At 36.1% G+C, this 18,077-nt stretch overlaps 1 protein-coding gene across 1 annotated transcript in view; it reads right to left on the bottom strand.

Moving 5' to 3' along the window:
• The window catches only part of LOC127635092 (histone-lysine N-methyltransferase 2C-like), a 226,414-nt gene that overhangs the window by 174,704 nt on the left and 33,633 nt on the right, over window positions 1-18,077 (bottom strand). The gene's annotated exons all lie outside the window — the stretch shown is intronic.

The raw sequence follows: 18,077 nt of genomic DNA, 5'->3' as shown, positions 1-18,077 counted from the left end.
TATGAGTGAACCGCTATCAAACTCTACTGTTCCGGGTTTGTAGAGTCGTATAATAACTTTATTGTGGTTACTAATGTTTGGAATTGCACGAATGCTTGAACCCACTAAAATGTTATGAGCGTGATACTCAAAATGATAATGTGGTGTTTTCAGCTCATGAGCAGCTTCACACATTCACTTTGCAGTGCACAGCACTTTCAGACTGTGTATTTGTTTAATAAAATCACATTTATTTGTGGTTTAATAATCAAACTAGGAGATATACAATTTGAATTTGATTGTCCATTATTGTGTAAAGAAGTATCAGAACACATGTTCAAGCTTATGAACATTTTAAAGCAGCCATCTTTCAGTCAGACAGCACGCAGGGACCGTTACTACAGACACACTGGTGTCATTACATCATTTTTTATTTTAGTATCGACTTGGTACAGAAGTACCAGTAATTTTGACATCACTGCATGCATGTATTACTGTAGCAATCACAAATGGACAAAAACAGTTCTAGTTCAGGTAGTATCGCTAACCTAGAAGACACTATCTTTAGTTTTTTGTAACTACATTTGTAAGACATTTGTAGGTGGTGATAGATGATATTTGGCCAAAAAATAAATTAAAACTCATCAAAAGCAAGTCATTTAAACAATTTCACTTTTAAACAATTAAGACTATAAAGTCACTGATTACAACTCAATAGTTGGCAATTAGAATAAAAGAAATGGGATTTTTCAGGACTTAAAGTTTGTCTATTAGACACAACATCTGTAGCAAACAGGTGAAATTAAAGAGAACAAGAGGAGACTGAATGTAATATAACCATGAATTGTAACTGTTATAATGCTACTGAGCTGTTCACAACTTGCCATGGCAGCCCAGTTTCTGTATAACAAGACATTTGATTCATGCTTTTATGGAAAAGATGCCAAAAGAAATGCTTACATTTTTAAAATAGCATGGTCACAGTTCAGAACTGAAGCACAGCATTGCCCATTCATTTGTTTGCACCCCATGAACCGTTACACAAATTGAGTCTGTGTTTTGCATTTTTAGGAGAAAAGGTAATGACACAAAAATTTACAATGTACCTGAAATGAACAATGAACATACGTTTAAGGTGGCTTTCACAGATGTCCAATCCCAACACAATTTGGAAAATAGTTCACTAATCACTAGTTTAATAGACTACTACTAGATTAATAATCTACCTACCAATACATTCACAGTTAGGATGGATATAGTGTTATCAGACTATAAATGCCAATATTGAGTCACTTTAATAACATTAATGAAAATGACCAGCAAAGCTCCAAAAACAACATCCGTAATTCACACAGCTCTTATGTGTAAAAAATGCTTTTGTACTGGAATATTTCAGAGGTGTAGGTCATTGATGGAATGAAAGACATACAACTCCTTTGCACATTTGCATGATGCAAATGCACATTTGTGAGCCATGCTTCTTGATGGCAACAACACAGAAAAGTGCATGTCAAACAACAACAGCCATGATACTTGTGCATTGTAATCATGGAGAGGTACTTAAGCAGCAATGATATAGATATGTACAAATTGCATCTCTGTTTGACATATGCAGACATTCACTAATTTATTGCAAACTTGAAAAAAAGCTCCAAAATCTCTTTATTAACCACTATGCCCATAAAATTTAAATACTTTATTTAAAGTACTATAATACAAGCATGCTATAACTTCTTCTGTTCCAGCTGTCTATGAGCGCTGTTCCAAAGGGCAACTACAATTATGCTGCCATTTATGCATAAGAAATGTTGATTTATAAATGCAATTCATTCAATACTTTATAGTATAAAAAAGAACTATGAATGTTTTATGACAATTAAGAGTATACGGTCATTAGCTTAGCAGCATGCTAACATCAAACTCAATTTGGAATCAATTTGTAGTTTGCTGTCTATTAAGAGCGTTCCATTTATGAGTAGGGCTGAGTAAAAGTATAGATTTTCTGATTTATCTCGGTCTTTATTTGAAAAATATACATATCCATTCTTTAAATCTCAAGATTGTTATTTTACTCTCTGTGCAACCCTCTATAATATGAGAAAATCACTCGCATATGAGACCAAATTTTGTGTTAAATGCGATTAAAAAAGTCTGTGATTCGCCACTGGCAGGTAAATGTAGTTGTGTGGTAGAGAAGTTCAGCAGGGAGATCCCTTCACTGCGTGTTGAGAGTAAAATTGGTTTCAGATTTACTCTATGTAAGATCCACAAAATCCATTTGTCATTGAATAATGTCTCTTTTAACATAATTTATGTTCTTTACAGACAGTTGTTGTTGTTCAAAACAAAAAATGTATACAAATAATTCTAATTGCAAACACAGATGTGGTATGAATGGCATTCAAATGAACTCTCGTTAATTTGGCTCAACAAAAACACTTCTGATAGATGCTTGCTGAACTGTAATTTTTCTTAAAGAAACAGTCGAGTTTTAGCACTTGTTTTAAATATCAATGTAAAACAAACTATGCATGAAATAAGCAACAGTATATATATAGTATATACTGTGTGTGTATGTATATATACATAAGTGCTGGCCGATTTGTTTGAAAAAATTATACTGGCGCCCAAAAGTTTGGAATAATGTACAGATTTTGCTCTTTCGGAAGGAAATTGGTACTTTAATTCACCAAAGTGGCATTCAACTGAACACAAAGTATAGTCAGGACATTACTGATGTAAAAAACAGCTCCATCACTATTTGAAAAAAAGTCATTTTTTATCAAATCTAGACAGACCCCATTTCCAGCAGCATCACTCCAACACCTTAACCTTGATTAATCATGCTAAATTGATCATTTGGTACTAGAAAATCACTTGCCATTATATCAAACACAGTTGACAGCAATTTGGTTCATTAAATGAAGCTGAACATTGTCTTTGTGATTGTTTTTGAGTTGTCACTGTATGCAATAGACTGGCATGTCTTAAGGTCAATATTAGGTCAAAAATGGCAAAAAAAGAAACCGCTTTCTCTAGAAACTCATCAGTCAATCATTGTTTTGAAGAATGAAGGCTATACAATGCTGAAAATTGTCAAAAAAAACTGAAGATTTCATACAAAGTACACTACAGTCTTCAAAGACAAAGGACAACTGGCTCTAACAAGGACAGAAAGAGATGTGGAAGACCAGATGTACAACTAAACAAGAGGATAAGTACATCAGAGTCTCTAGTTTGAGAAATAGACACCTCACATGTCCTCAGCTGACAGCTTCATTGAATTCTACCCGCTCAACAGCAGTTTCATGTACAACAGTAAAGAGAAGACTCAGGGGTGCAGGCCTTATGGGAAGAATCACAAAGAAAAAGACACTTGAAACAGAAAAACAAAAAGAAAAGGTCAGAGTGGGCAAAGAAACACAGACATTGGACAACAGATAATTGGAAAAGAGTGTTATGGATCTTAACCCCATTGAGCTTTTGTGGGATCAGTTAGACTGTAAGGTGTGTGAGAAGTGCCCGACAAGACAGTCACATCTATGACAAGTGCTACAGGAAGTTTGGGTGAAATGTCACCAGAGTATCTGGACAAACTGACAGCTAGAATGAATTAGTTTAAGATTTTCACATTATTAATGTCCTGACTATACATTGTAATCAGCTGAAATCCACTTTGGTGAATAAAAGTACCAATTTCTTTCCATAAGAGCAAAATCTGTACATTATTCCAAACTTTTGCCTACCAGTATATATCTCGATATATTTCAGCCTATTGGCAATATTCGATAAATATCTAGATAATTATGCATTTGCTCTAAAATGGCGCAAAAGCATTTATTTTTACATTTTTTAATAAGAGGAACCATCATTACATCCAAATTCAGTCATTTTCATTAATATGCACTATATATTTCATACACAATGATACATAGTATCTTAATAAAAAGCATTATTTACCTTCAAATGTTTTTACTGTGCAAAGCTACTTCACTGACTTATTTTTGAAACCACAGTTGAACATTGCATAATACTAATTTATTACTGTGTGACACGTCAGGCTTATTAATATAATGTAATGTTGAATTATCATTATTATTCTGATAATTAGATTTGCGTTATGCAAAAATAATATATTTCTGTCCTGTTTACTTCATCTTCACCTGTGGGCTTTTATTTCAACACAGAAAAGGCAATAGACCTTTATCACACTCCAGGTTTTGGAATGCAGAAGTAAACAATTGCAGGGTAAACTTCGACAGCGGTGAATGTGAATAATTGGGAGATCACAGCATATATTATTTTCACTTAACCATTTGCTCCAAGAGCAAAAGAAAAAATCCACTACTACGTTTGAATGACTTTCCAGAAGAGGAAAAAAAGAGAGAGAGCGGTAGATTATGACAGTCAGATGGGAGAAGATGAGAGAGTGACAGTATATTTTGTCAGCAGCTGTAACAGAAACCCCTTCACAGCTGTAGTAATTTGTTATGTAAAACTGATTCCAGAGTAATATAACACAAAGCATAATGTTATAAACTCAGTATTTAAAAAATAATTATCATTTAAAAAAGTTTTCTAGATTTACGCTGCTAAATAATGTGGAAACACGTCACAGTCTGTGAAAAAGGTCTGTGTGTATTTGACTGTTCATCATGTTCAGAGTTTTCACATTAACTGTGCAGCCCTGAAGGATTGTGAAATGATCTACTGATGCGCTCTTTATGAAACTTAATGGCCTAATGAAAACACATTGAAATCATCGTGATATTGATGATATTGGTCAATTTTACACCGTCAGCCAAATTATCTAGATTATATCGATAATATTCAATATATCACCCAGCCCTAATATATATGTATACATATATAAATATAATTATATATAAATTCTAGAGACTGTTGTGCGTGAAAATCCCAGGAGATCAGCAGTTACAGAAATACTCAAACCAGCCCGTCTAGCACCAACAAACATCCATGTGATTATCTATTCAGCCAATCATGAGGCATGCAGATACAGGTCAAGAGCTTAAGTTAATGTTCACATCAACCATCAGAATGGGGAAAAATGTGATCTGGACCATGGCATGATTGTTGCTTCCAGACAGTATTTCTGTAACTGCTGATCTCCTGGGATTTTCACACTTAACAGTCTCTAGAATTTACTCTGAATGGTGCAAAAACTAAAAATATCCACTGAGCAGCAGTTCTGTGGATGGAAATGTTTTAGTGATGAGAGGTCAACAGAGAATGGCCAAACTGGTTCAAACTGACAAAGTCTACGGTAACTCTCTGTACAATTGTGTTAAAAGAATATCATCAGAATGTTATTCTGAGATGCAGTTTGCACAGTTTTGGTGGCACAAGGGAGACCTACACAATATTAGGCAGGTGGTTTTAATGCTGTGGCTGATCAGTGTATATCTATATATAGATAGGGCTACATGATTTGGACAAAAAGTCATATTGCAATTATTTTGAAAAACATTGTGGTTATTCCCAATATGTGTTAATATTTTCACTATTTTCTTCTGCCAATAAAAATACTTGCACTATTCTTTAAGAGTTCACACATGAGACATCTTAAAAAGAAACAAACTCAGACCTTTTCACATTAGCCACAAACAAACAAACAAACAAACAAACAAACACACACACAGACTAAATACTCAAAATAAAACAGTGAAATCACACTTGTCAACTGTGTACCTGTTTTTGTCCACTTTGTGATAGGGTCTCAGCCAACTATTCATTATAGACTACTAATCATCATCATCATATTTTGCACCCAGTCAACTTGAAAACGCTGGTTTCCCTTTAACGCTCTCAGTGCACAAACACTAACGGAACCCAACTCGGAGCACATCTGTTACTCTGAGCAGGAGATGGAGTTGTGGAGCACAGAACCACTCAGAAAACACTGTATTAATGCACAAACATAAAACAGACTGGACACAGCAGCACAAATAAACTCTGAAGTTAGCACCACGAGCAAACTATTTATTTATTTATTTAATTAAATCACAGTCGTTTGCGGTTTAGTAATCACACAAGGTCATATCGCAATTTCGATTTTATTTCTATTAATTGTGTAGCACTAATATAAATATATAGAGAGAGAATTTCATTCATATGCAAGCAGACGAACATAATAACTTAAATATAATATAATTAATTGAACTGAGTGCTTATGAATCAGAATAGAATCTGTAACTCTGTATCCAGCCCAACCTATGGATCTGTCATTGTTAGGATGCTGCCTTAGTAGGAAGTAGACAGCAAGGCAGCTCACTAGATTTTGGAAGAGTTGAAGTTATATATATTGAATGACAAGTACATATCGGTTAACATCTCAAAAAACATGTTTTAGTGTTTCATGACCCATTAAAGTCTGGATTCCACACAAGAGCAGCCATGCGCTATCTAGAGCACTTCCTGAAAAGACCCATTTGGTTCTCAAAGAACTCAAATCTACAGACCTAAAGCTCCTCTAGTAGGGATGGGCAAAAAATTGATTTTATGATGCATTGCGATCTTCATTTGTAATGATCTCGATATTGATTATTAAATCCCGAGATTGATCTTTTACACTATACGCAATCCCCAGCAACTGTGGGACTAGCAAACTACTGTTGTCCCCCAGCACTATGCAGCTAGGCTAGAATGATAAGCATCACTGATCACATTTCCAGTGTAAGGTTTCTGCATGGAGATGGATCCTGCAGCCTGGCGCCCAGCGTTCTGATCAATGACCTACATCATTGAAAAGGCAGGCTATTGTGCTGTGTTTGAGAGAGGTTTAATCCAGGTCAACAACCGCCTCCTCTTTAATGTGCTTCTCTATAGATTCACATTACATGTCATATCTCGCCCAGCGACATAACAACTGAGGCTAGCCAACTTCCCCTTTCCCATTTAGCATTTAACACAAAAGTGAAACAACGCAGTCTTGTCTAATCACTCAACACCTGTATCCAATGCTAAAATAGTAAAAAAAAAAAAAAAAAAAATAAATAAAAAATCACACCACATTGCGCACATAGTAAAGAGTAAATACATACTGTATGATCCTCAAAGTCTAAAAACATGAGTATTGATTTCATTAAATCACAGTCGTTTGCGGTTTAGTAATCACACAATGTCATATCGCAATTTCGATTTCATTTCTATTAATTGTGTAGCCCTAATACAAATATAGAGAGAGAATTTCTTTCATATGCAAGCAGACGAACATAATAACTTAAATATAACATAATGAATTGAACTGAGTGCTTATGAATCAGAATAGATTCTGTAACTCTGTATCCAGCCCAACCTATGAGGATCTGTCATTGTTAGGATGCACATTTTCCAAGAAATATTTTAAATTGTCCTGTTATTGTACACTCAAAAATAGACAGAATACTATTCTGAGATGCGGGCTGGCACTGTTTTGGCAGCACGAGGGGGACCTACACAATATTAGGCAGGTGGTTTTAATGTTGTGGCTGATCAGTGTAAGTGAACTGAACTTTCGAGCTTCTACATCTGAGATGTAGTTCGAGTGGAGCACTCATGTATTGCACACTACTTTGAAAACATTGAAAACAGTCCATCGTAAGCCTAACATTTGCTATGAGTGTGTGACAAGAGCAATGCTTATTATGCCTAAAATAAATAAATTACTATTTATTACTAAAGACTATTTATTTATTAAATGCAGCTGATTTACAAAGCTATCCTTTGTTTTCAAGAGACTTGAGGATGAGACATATGTACTACTTTTATGGTTCTTTTATGTCTCGACAATAAAATCATTGTGGCAATGACAAAGTCTAAACACACAGTATCGGAATTGGATAGGATTCGGCAGATTGCCGATCCAGCTAAAATGTCAGTATCAGAGGCGATACCGATCCAGGATACTATTTAAGTTATTTTTCAGGAGATTAAAATCAAACCAATCAATGTAAATACATGTGTGTATATATATATATATATATATATAAAAAGATGGCTTACTGCTAGGGCTTGGGGATATGGCTATTAAGATATATATCGATATTGTTTAGCCTACTGACGATATCTCAACTATATATTTGCTCTGAAATTGCTCAAATTATATATATTTTTCTAAATTAGAAGAACCATAATTTTATCCAAACAGCCATTGTAGCCAAGTAGATTCAATTTATTAAAGGCATTAAATACAAATCTTTTTAAAAAATTATAAAAGTATGTTTCCCCACAACTTCTCACTAAATGAACACAAGGGACAAGGATATATAATCCTTTTCATTGATATGCACATTTATTTTTTTATTTAAATAGAAGTGTATATATTTTAGTCAAACTAACCCTCATAAAATCCAAAAAAGAAAAGGCAGACTTAAGAAAGATGTCCATACTGGATAAAAAATAAGGCCTGTGTGACTCTAGAGATCTGTGTTTTGTAGGCAGGGTCAAACTAAATGGATTTGGCGTGTACTTTACCATCAGGGGTTACAAGCTAAACAAGTGATGGGATTTGGGGTAATGAGTAACCTGAAGGTAAATAAACAGCCGCTAAGCAGTGCTGAGGTGGACAGCCGGTCAGAATGCTCCCAGAGGGATTGTGTTCAGAGAGCATGTGCCAGAGCATTTATAGAGCCATTCACTAGTCTCACAAGATACACAACACATGATCCAAAAACACGGGGTGTCAATGATTCAAAGGAATACTGGTGTAAACTAAAATCAAGCATTCGAGTACAGTGTTCATATACAAACAAGATATAATCTATTTTATTAAAAAAAATCTCTGGTAATACAAATATACATTTATTAAGATGAAGTGTGTAAACTTTCTACTTCCTACTTTCTTTCTTATTCAGAACACAAAGGAACATTGCAGTCAGTTAATTTGGTTCAATATAAGTTATGCTCAATCGACAGCATTTGTGGCATAAAGCTGATAACCACAAAAATGTATTTCAAACTGTCCCTCATTTCTTTAAAAAAAAGTGAGGCACTTACAATGGAAGTGAACAGAGGGTTTAAAATCAGAAATGTGAAGCTTATACTTTTATAAACACACTTACAATAAAGCTCAAATAATACACAAGTTTAAACAGAGTAATTAAAGTTTAAAGCAGAAATTGATACTTTTACGTCATTTTCTGGTTTACATCGTTATGTCAGCATGGCAACAAAGTTGTACATTTGAAGTTTCAAACCTCAGTTGTTGCTTCCTAACATCATCATTTTTCAAAGTATGTCGTTATTAACAGAGTTTTTGGAAGTCTTCATTTGTGGTGCAAGAAAATGCAGTTCTAGTGTGGATTAACAACATAAATGAGTCAAAATCAATGTGTTATTAACAGTTAACAGATTAGAGTGGACGTGGTCTAAGAAAGTTATACGGGTTTGGAACAACATGAGGGCGAGTAAATTATGACACAATATTCTGTACTTTTTCTAGAGCAAAAAATGTAAGCATATTTGTTACATTAACTATGTTTCCATCCAAGGGGGAACAGATCTATATGCTGTTGACCTTAACAGCATATAGATCTGATGCTGCAAACGTGACACTTCCAGGAGTGCCGACACAAATATCTCATATCATTCACATCAACAAATGCACAGAGAACAATTGAATGGCCACTGTTTGTGATTCATTTAATTGTGGTAGTCATCTGTTTACTTATTAAAGTTTCTTTTCCACACCATTCAAAATAATAGACGGCAGTCACGGAATTAGCCACAGTACAAAAAAACATCATTTCTGGGCTCAAAGATGTTTTAAATTAAAAATAAATACACTTTACTAGGAGAAACGCATCAGTGCTTTTTGGGAACACTAACTTATAGCCCAATTCTATTAAATTATTTTTAGTTTACTTAAGAAAAAATGCCAGTAAAAGTCCCTGTATTAAATTAAAAAAATTATCAAACAAATAAAGCAATAAATAAAAATAAAAAAAGGGAAAAAATAATATTGTTAGGCCTATATAAGCCTCATCTTTACACAAACTTAAATTAGCTTTACCCTGTTCTGTAGATGAAAAATGTCGGCTGAATGACTGAATGTTCTACACTTTTTTCAAGACTATAAACTATCAGAACTATTAAGCCAATGCTGAGTTCACTTTCAGAAAAAGAGATTGAATATTTTAAATGTATTTAAAAAAAATTTACAATTTCGGATCTCATTTGCTAAACTGAAAATGTAAATTGCATTATGATGCTAAAATGTATTTTAGATGACAATAAAGTTCACTTGGTCATTAAAAGTTGCTGGAGAAATATACGGGATATAATGCAGTTGTGATGATGATGCTTTAGATTAGATGACTGTTCAAAATAGCCTGTTGAATATCAGTAATGTATCATATGTAAACCCTGATATTACACCACATCAGTTTGTTTTTAATAGCTGTGCACACAGCATATACACATCGATGAACGGTCCTTATACGGAGACTGAAAGTTTCCCCCAATACTTGGTGCAGGTTGCCAGCTTGAACAGGGCCATGACGATTCGCTATCGGGTCGGAACCGGTGCCAAACTGCGATAGGTGCCACATCAGGACCAATATTACAGTCCTATCAGAAGGACAACAGCTCCCTTTTGATTGCAATTCCTCCTCTTCTGATTGCTTTTATTTGTGAAATTAAAATGACGGTAAGCTGAATAATATCAATGAATTTTGTCAATACTCTTCCCATTTTATAAAGACTTCAGGGAGGAAAAAATATGGGACATCTGTGAGGTGAAAGGAATGGCTAACACAATTAGCGATATACACAAACAGAAAGGTATGGAGGGCTTCAGGGCTGATTTCTTTTGCAATAAGCCAAAACTTATGCATGACCTCATCACACACACCATTTTTATCGATAAAAGGCCATTTGAAACAGAAGACGACAAATATTGCAAAACATTTTTTTACGCATTTTCACTTTATCGTGAGAATTTCTAATGGTGTATGGAAACTAGGTTATTGACCACGTTAACTCTTATACAAAAGATCAAATTCCATAGCTGCCACTAAAGCACATTAGATGCTCTTTGGATCATTCTCAAATTATGCTGGATAACATGATCATCGGGTTTTGTTCATGCCAGATCAAATGTATGCTGACATTAAAGCAAAAGCAGTGCATTAAAAAACTAAATCTCAAATTCAAAAATGTTCAATTCACCTAGGCCTATTCACTCAAATTGTTGATTGCTGATAATGTAGATTATAATGGGTAAAAAAAATAGACAAATGCAAAATAGATACATTTTGCTAGTGGTCTCAGACTTTTGGACCCTACTGTAGGTGATACAGACCCAATAATATACAAATTTGATGCAAGAACATGTGCAAATTTTGCTTCAAGGCAAATGAAAGAGTGAAGAAAATGAAAATGTGTTGACTATCAGTTTAAATTGTTCTTCACTTAAGAGCTCATGTCCACAGTCACAGCACACTGGTGAACAGCAGGAGAAAAAGCATGAGAGTAAGTGAGAAAAAGTGTGAGAGTGCCAGAGAGAGAGAGAGAGAGAGAGAGAGAGAGAGAGAGAGAGAGAGAGAGAGAGAGACAGTGCAAAAGGGAAGAAGTGAGGAAAAAAGCTTACAGTGCAAGTAGTTCCAGCTCGGGAAGGTGGAGCCTAAAACCCGGGCCGGATTAACTGGCTGAGCCACGGCACACCCCCTTCACAACAGCGCTGCTGTCTCTCTGCACAAACTTTAACTGTTTCCTCACCCTGCACTCAATGCTTTCACTCCTAAAATGATCACTAACCAGGGTAAACACAAGTAAAGCCGCTGATAATTTAATAAAATATTTTCCTTTCAGGTAAAAATAAAATAAAAATACAATAAAAATATCAGATTACAACACTGTTATATCAGACAATTTACAAATAAATCACATACAGAACACAAGTAGTAAGCAACAGGTGGTAAAACATCATCAAAAATGTGGTAATTTAATACTACCAAAAAGGTGATTGAAACACATCAGTCTGGGAAGGGTTACAAAACTATTTCAAAGGCTCTGGGACTCCAAAGAACCACAGTGAGAGCCATTATCTCCAAATAGAGAACATTTGGCACAGTAGTGAACCTTCCCAGCTGTGGCCGAACTTCCCAAATTCCTCCAAGAGCACAGCGACTGGAAGTCGCAAGTCACAAAAAAGCCAAGGACGACATCCAAGTAACTGCAGGCCTCTCTTGCATCAATAAAGGTCACTGTTCATGACTCCACTATCAGAAAGACATTGGCCAAAAATGCCATCCATGGAAGAGTGACGAGACGAAAACCACAGCTAACCCAGAAGAACATTGAGGCTCATCTGAATTACGCCAAAACACACCTTGATGATCCTCAAAGCTTTTGGAAGAATGTTCTGTGGACTGATGAATAGAAAGGCAGGGGTCCTATTACATCTGGCGTAAATCAAACACAGAATTCCACAAAACGAACATCATACCTACAGTCAAGCGGTGGTGGTGGCAGTGTGATGGTGAGGGGATGCTCACCATCACACATGAATTCTGCTCATGAATTCTGCTCTTCACCAGAAAATCCTAAAGGAGAACGTCTGATCATCAGTCCATGAGTTGAAGCTCAAGCGCAACTGGATTATGCAGCAAGACAAAGATCCAAAGCATAGGAGTAAGTCCACCTCTGAATGGCTCAAAAGATGCTAAATTAAAGTTTTGGAGTGGCCTAGTCAAAGTCCTGACTTGAACCCGATTGAGCTGCAGTTCATGCTCAAAAACCCACCAGTGTGGGCCACAATTCCACCACAGCATGATGACATGGAAAATAGAAATAAAAAAATAAATTAAATAAAAACAGCGTGATTATTATGCACTTCAAATTCCAATCACATTATAATGTCCAAATAATATTATATTTTTGTTATATTTTTTCATTTATGAGTTCCAAAAGCAAGTGTAAATGCAAAATTGACCAAAATTAAAGTTGACCAAAAAGAGACAAAGTATTTTAAAAAATTAAAAAAAATTAATGTCATAAGTTTTTAAAGCCTTAAAAATAAATCATATTTCCCTATTTTATTATTTGATTTAGACATATACGAAGTTAAATATGCAAAAATGACTTCTTAAGAAGTATGAAGCGCACATACACCTTATGAAATATGACAATTTATATGACAATAATTTGTGAAAGCCCTAAGAGAGACAATTAATCATCAAAATCACAATTATTTGTTAGACAATTAATCGTCATTCAAATTTCATAATCGTGACAGCCCTAAGTACAAGAGTTGTTAGATGAAGACTAAAAACACACCACTTTAAAATGTTTGCTCAATTCTGATATTTCTCTTTCGTGATAACACTGTCCTTTTTAATACCTACAACAAAGATTTAAGATTGTGTCTTTTTGTAACAAAGTCTTTAGTTCGAGCAATGGAGGAGTCAGGACACAACGAAGCAAGTTCAAGGTCAGTTCTTTATTTTCCACTTTTCCACACGGTCCCAATAAATAAACGTAAACACATATAAGGTAGCACAGTCTGGCCGCTGTACTCTCCGGTCTCTCACTCTGATGCTGTGGCGTGGCTCTTAAGTCTCCCTCTGCCATCACTATAACGAGAGACAGGTGTTAAAGATCATTGCGAACCAGGTGACGAGCCTTACCACTCTCTCTCTCCCGCAGACCGACACATGACCACGTCCCCCATGCCACACTTTTATATAGTGTAACTGTCAGCTGCGTTTTAATGCGTTAAACCTCGTTATTGTGTTGCAGGTATTCATGAGTGCCCCCAATGTGTAATGGATCAACACCCTTGCTAGTGCCTGAATTTGTGTTCACAATATACTTGCAACATAGGGAGCGAGATGGGACAGGGTAACTTTCAATATAAAGAATGGTCAAATTCAGCACTTCAGATAAAAACCATTCAGTTCCTCTACTATCTGGTTTCTCGACTATCCTATTGGATGAGGCACATGACGCCCCTCAACCATGATGTCATTGGGAGTAGAAATACCTCAGAGATCCTTCTGGGCATTGCTTCCAGCAACTTTGATGCCGTGCATAATGCAGCTCATCGCTGCTCTCAGGTGTAGCCTCATTGCAACAAGGAAGTAACGTACGACTTGATACTGTGGTCATACAATCTCGCTGGAGGAGTTGAGATTACTCGGTGTTCAACCGAACACTAACGGATCCGAAGAAGACCGCCGAGCAAACCGCATCTTCATCCATTGGCCTGCAGAAGTGAAGAAAGAAGATTTCTCTTCCATCTTCAACCAAGTTGACGTTGCTGATTTCTACACCAGCCCGCCGAGAATCAGCAGCCGTACCGCCCGCCGACAGTTAAACGACGGATGAACACGCATTCTACCTGCATCCTCAAATTATCCAAGTAAGAGGTTTACGTCTGGGCAGAGATAGAAAATTATAGTGTGCTATTCTTGTGTATCAAGATTATTGTTTTACAGTTTATGGACCGCTGAGTCTGCTCATTGCTGTTAATAATACTCAAGGTATTACTGTAATGTACTGTTACCACGAATGATATTTGCTGTGTTGTGTATTTATGCCATCACGGGTGAGACCAGCACACTGAGTTTTATCCATTAAAGAACCAAAGACAGCAGGACATTTACGAGCCATTCACTACGTCTCTGCGTGATAAACTAACAGCTGCCTTCTCTCCCACGATCACGAAACCGGCTTCGGTGCCGCCACTTTATTCTCTCTCTTTTCCATACTAACCACACACGACTCCTCACATTTGGCTTGTAGATAACTTGGTGAGTTATCTTACAAGCGGAGACATGCAGTAAACAGGCAGACGCCATTAACCGGCTTCTCCCCGCCCACATTCGCGGCAATAATCTCTGGCCGGAAATCTCTTGTGACGTACTCTCCACGAGTCATGTCCGCCATTTTGTGCGCGTCACATCTTTCTCATACACACAACACACCCGCACACACATACATGTTCCTCTCATGTGTTATAGGCTTATTTTGGTTATATCTAATAATGTCCCTGTTTAGTTTGTAGTTGTAAGTCGGAAGTTTATTGATTATTAGTTGACATTTCTGCATCAATATACTTAGTTATATTTCAAAGAGAAGTGTTTTGGATTGTTTTGCATACACATGTGTCAAAGGCTGGCAGGGGATGTCAGTGCTCAGCTTCAAGCCTTCATTGTTTTCTTTTGAATATATCAACCACATGACGATTTTCCTAAGAACGATCCTATAGTGAGACTGCTTTACTATCTGGTTATTAGTCCCTGTTTCCAGGGTGGTGCCCAGACGATATTAATCCTTATTAATATTCTATTGTTTGGATGATTGATAATTATCTTTGATGATTGTTGAATTCAATAGGATCAATAAGCTAGTGTTAATTCTAATCAGAGTTCTATTGATTTTAATAATTGATAATTATCTTAGATAATTATTGCTAATAACCAAACCCACTCCTGAACATAGCGCAATACAATTTCAAAACCCAAAGTTGAAAACGCGTGATTATAATATCTACCATTTCAATAAAAACCTGCATTGGACATCTCACAAAATAATTAAAATACCCCAAAATTAGTGTTTTATCATCATTAAATGACCTCATGTTGTTCTGATATAATTTTCTTTCTCTGTGAAAAAATAAAATGAGATGTTTTGCAGAAAGTCGAAGCTGCTCTTTTTGCCCAAAACTATCACCAGACTTCAGAAACTCTGTTTATAGCATACAAGTCGAATTAACTACTTTCATGAGATTTGTGGGGGGGTTTTTCACTTGCGTTGTTTGGAACAAGAAGCTTGGACATTCTGCCTAACATCTCCTTTTATGTTTTATTAGCAGAAAGAAAGTCATATGGTGGGTGAGTAAAAGATGAGATAATTGAAAAAATAATTCCTTCAAGACACATAATCAGCAACCCTTTTTTCTGTCAGGAAAAAGTTTGACTATGCATTTTTTTAAAACATCTTTTTTTTTTGGTACAAACTCCCCAAGTACAAAGCATTTGGGTCTATTAAGTTAGGCTAAATTTTCTCCCCTCCATTTAATGAAAAGGCTTTGGTCCTTCTGGTGCTGCCAGGTAACAGTACAATCACTTTGAAATTGTGGGCTTTCTTTGAATTGTTTGTAGTTTGATCGTGTGTACTGAGACACATGATTCATGGTGTCAACATGGTGTGAAGGTCCACAGAGGGCTGTACCTGCAGTATCAGGTGCCAGACTAATCTGCCCTATATCTGCACTGTTTATTTGAGGGCCAATACTTGATCTCCAAGAGGAGGCCCCATATTCCCATCACAGACTTAATTCTCAGCAAAGGCCCTCACTAAAGTAGTTCAAAGGAAATCCCAAGTCTATCTTCTATGGGAACCTGTGATTCATCAAGAAGAACAGTGGCTATTCTTTGTAGAATTAGAAGAATTAATTACTGTGATGATAATTATCAAGAAGCCCTTTCCCACCAACATGGTTCAGGGGCAGGTTCCTACCTGATACCCACTTAGGAAGATCGCAGCTACCTGTCAAGCACATCTGTGGGATTCTCGATCAAGACGTAAACATAGGATTATAGGATAGGACAAAAATCTAAATCTGCTACATGAATCCAAATAATGATTCCACTTCTACAGATTATAATACTTACCAAGTTAAGCCACATTACAAAAGCTAATGGTAAATAATGTAATTACGTTACCTGACGTATAAGGGAAAGAAGCGATGAAGCACTGAAAGCGGCAATCCATGGGTCAATAAGGTCAACCTTAACTAATTTTACAATGACGCAGCACGTATTATAAACATGACTTTGTTCTCCTAGGGTGCTTTAGTTCATCCAGGAGGGAAAAAAGTTCCACAAAGTGTTTGTGGGACTGTTCTCATGTAAACTATAGCATTCAATTCAAAGCTAAATTTCAATTCAAAGCAAAATACATAACGGTGTGTTGTCCAAATCTGTAAATAATTCACATGCACACCACCTCTATCATTGTTATGCAATTCTGTCACATGAAATCTGTATGTCTTGTGGTGCACCGAACATGAAATTTGAGGCCGATACGATCAACAATTTTTAACACTTAGATCAGTGCCCTTTGACATACTTTTGCAGGTTATATCCTGTAGTTATATATTTATTTCCCACACAGTAAAATTACATTAATTTAGAATGGCTAACATTTATTTGTATTGAAAACAATTATGAATATCTCTGTTGTCAATATCAAAAGGTCATTGTGACATACTGGCAACCAGTGAAAACCATGAGAGCATCACACACAGTAGAGATACATTCAAAGATTAGAAAAATATATACATTATCCAATATATTCAAAACTGCTCCAGTGAGCAATTATAAGTATCTATGATTTGTTTACCACCTTTGGCGTCTTGTTGTAACACAAATCACGAGTTAAGCAAACGTGTGAAGAGGCGGTGATGTTATTGAAGGTTAAATTGTTATATCTGTTTTTAATGGTATTGTGACCAACAGCAATCTGATTTAAATTGGACCCTCACAGAACAGCGCTGGAATGAGTGACTGATGAAACACAGAGCACCTGGACAGCATGCTTGTTCGATTGACACCGAGAGTGCTCATGAAGGGTGAAGCTGAAAGCGCTCATGATTGCTCAAACGGTCTCAATCACTCAACAGAAAGTCTGATTGTCACGTTACATCATGTATACTCAATTTGAATTTGCATGTTTGTTTGTAGTTTAATTCGTTTTTAAACCCATTTGCAGTCTCTTTATCCTCTGCAATCAGTGGATCAGAATTACTACCGCAAAGACTCTAGAAAATGGGAAACTTAAAATTCATACAAGTGTAATTCATTCTCATGTTTTAAAACAAACCGGCATATTCATCGAAATCACAGCAGGACTAAAAGTTTCAATTTGCGAATGCTTAATATTGTCAAAAACTGAGGCCACAATGTAATGCTTCCAGGCCAGTGGAGGGTGAGTTTTTGGAAATATTAAGCATCCACAAATGTAAACTTCAAGGCCTTAAATCACAGATGTAAGACAAAGATCGGGCCGATTTAGATCGATGGTGGGTCGATCGATCAGTGCACCCTGTTTGTATCACTACTAAAAATAATAAAAGCCTACAAGATTTAGTAGGA

This window comes from Xyrauchen texanus, chromosome 42 (assembly GCF_025860055.1).
Source record: "Xyrauchen texanus isolate HMW12.3.18 chromosome 42, RBS_HiC_50CHRs, whole genome shotgun sequence".
Classification (NCBI taxonomy): Eukaryota; Metazoa; Chordata; class Actinopteri; order Cypriniformes; family Catostomidae; genus Xyrauchen; species Xyrauchen texanus.
This window is presented reverse-complemented; position numbering and strand designations above follow the sequence as displayed.